Source organism: Schistocerca serialis, unplaced genomic scaffold (assembly GCF_023864345.2).
Source record: "Schistocerca serialis cubense isolate TAMUIC-IGC-003099 unplaced genomic scaffold, iqSchSeri2.2 HiC_scaffold_1078, whole genome shotgun sequence".
NCBI classification, from domain to species: domain Eukaryota; kingdom Metazoa; phylum Arthropoda; class Insecta; order Orthoptera; family Acrididae; genus Schistocerca; species Schistocerca serialis.
Genome location: NW_026047270.1, coordinates 32,501 through 35,000, shown reverse-complemented (window position 1 = coordinate 35,000; position 2,500 = coordinate 32,501). Strand labels below are relative to the sequence as shown.

Below are 2,500 nucleotides of genomic sequence, written 5' to 3'. Positions count from 1 at the left end.
GTGCCTTGGCCTCCCACGGATCTTCCTTGCTGCGAGGCCGCGTCCGCCTTAGCGTGCTCCTCCGGGGGCGCGCGGGTGCGCGGATTCTCTTCGGCCGCCATTCAACGATCAACTCAGAACTGGCACGGACTGGGGGAATCCGACTGTCTAATTAAAACAAAGCATTGCGATGGCCCTAGCGGGTGTTGACGCAATGTGATTTCTGCCCAGTGCTCTGAATGTCAACGTGAAGAAATTCAAGCAAGCGCGGGTAAACGGCGGGAGTAACTATGACTCTCTTAAGGTGGCCAAGTGGCAGCGGTGTGGCTGCATCCGGACTTGGCTTCTCGAAGTGCGGTCTTGATGTAGTCGTGCTGCTGCTGCGAGGTGCCTTCCTTGGGTTATAGTTACAGGGAGAGTGATGCGCAATACATGGGCCTAGCCCTCTTAGCCTCTCCTCTCCTGCGGTCTTCTCCCCTTCTCGTGGGCCCGCTGATTTCGCAGAGTGGAAGACCGCACCAGGGGCTTGGGGGGGTTACCAGCCCCCCCTCGCACTATCCCTTTTTTAGTTGGGGGCAGTAAGCAGAGAATAAGTGGTGGCCCTTCCGCTGAAGGTGCCACCCCAACTCCCCCAGCACCTAGCCGGCCAACCGGCCGTGCCGAAAATCTTGTAACTTTTGCAGCTATGTATACCTGTAGTGAGTGCCACCGCAGCTTTACAACCAAGAACGGTCTCGGGGTCCATCGCCGCCGCCAACATCTTGCGGCCGCCAACGCGGAGATCGTCACGGAGAGGCATCGCGCGAGGTGGACGGAGGAAGAAGTCCTGTCGCTCGCCAAGGCGGAGGCCGAACTGTTCCTTGAGAGGGACGCCCGGTTCTTCTTCGTCAATCAAGAACTCATCAGGATGTTCCCCGACCGAACGCTCGAGGCAATCAAGTGCCGACGGCGGCAAGCTGCCCACAAGCAGCTTGTCCGCCAATTCATGGAGGCGCTTGAGATCGGTCGGGGGGAAGAGCCGGCGTCCCGCCGGGGAGCAGCGAGCCCGCTGCCTGACGCGGGCGAGGCCGCTGCGCCGCCCGTCGACGCAGCCGAGGACTTCGCGGCCGACACCACCGGGCCGCCGCCGGAGGGGCCGACTGACGCCGCCATCTGGGAGCATCTGGCGGGGCTACCCGCTTCCGCCCAGCGTTTCTCTGCCCTGGATCGTGTCATAGGTCTGGGGCGGGGCACGCCGCCCGATGTCATCCTGGGCATGCTCCCGGATGCCCTTGCGTCGGTCGGGTCCAGAGGGGAGAGATCGATCACCAGGACACAGCGGCCGCGCCAACCATCGAAGCGGCCGCCTGCCGCGCCGCCGACGCAGAAGCGCAAGCGGCGCCGCTGGGAGTACGCGAGAACGCAGGATGCCTTCCGACGGTCGCGTGCACGTTGCGTGCGCGGCCTCTTGGATGGCACCCTGCTCCAGCCGCCACCTGCCATCCCTGGTCTGCTGGACTTCTGGGCGGACCTCTTCACCAAGAAGCCCATCTCCACCGCGGGCTTCATTCGTGACCGCCTCCTCCCGCACTCAGAGCCTGTCGCTCTCGAGTGCATATGGGGGCCGGTCACACATGAGGAGGTCGCCGCCGCGTTGCCGCCCAGGGGATCAGCAGCCGGGCCGGACGGCCTTACCCCAGCGGAGTTGCGGCGCCTGCCGCACGAAGTCCTGGTGAAAGTGATGAATCTCTTCCTTCTGGCCCGCGCCCTTCCGGAACGCCTGCTTCGCGCGCGGACGTCCCTTCTCCCGAAAACGGCTGCACCAACATCCCCCGCTGACTTTCGCCCCATTACGGTCTGCTCGGTGTTGGCGCGGACCTTTCACAAGGTTCTCGCGTCACGCCTGATGCGCGCATGTGCTGTGGACGAACGTCAGCGGGCATTCATCCCTCGGGATGGGATGTTGGAAAATACCTTCATCTTGGACACTGCTCTCACCGACGCAGTTCGCTCCTGCCGCTCTGTCTTTGTGGCATCGATCGACGTATCTAAGGCATTCGATTCGGTAGATCATGCTGCCCTTCGCCCCGTGCTGAAGGCGCATGGCCTGCCGGATTGCTTTGTCGAGTATGTCGAGCGGTGCTACGAGGGCAGCACGACAGTGATAGCGGACGGCGCCGGCGTGGGCGTGTCTGTGCAGCCAGCACGGGGCGTTCGCCAGGGCGATCCCCTCTCCCCCCTCCTGTTCAACTTTGCGGTGGACTACGTTTTAGGCCAACTGCCCTCCCACATCGGAGCTCGGATCCTCGGTCGCAGAGTCAACGCTGCGGCCTTTGCAGATGACGTCTTGCTGTTTGCAGCGACCCCGAGGGGCTTGCAGTCCCTCATCGACGCAGCTACCGCAGCCCTCGCCCACCTGGGGCTGCAGATCAACGCCCGGAAGTGTTTCACCCTCGCCTTAGTCGCGTCAGGGCGCGAGAAGAAGGTGAAGGTGGACAGCAATGTCACCTTCACAGCAGGCAATACCACCATGCCTGCCCTG

At 63.2% G+C, this 2,500-nt stretch overlaps 1 pseudogene; it reads left to right on the top strand.

The window, feature by feature from the left end:
• The window catches only part of LOC126431177 (large subunit ribosomal RNA), a 7,943-nt pseudogene that overhangs the window by 2,590 nt on the left and 2,853 nt on the right, over window positions 1-2,500 (top strand).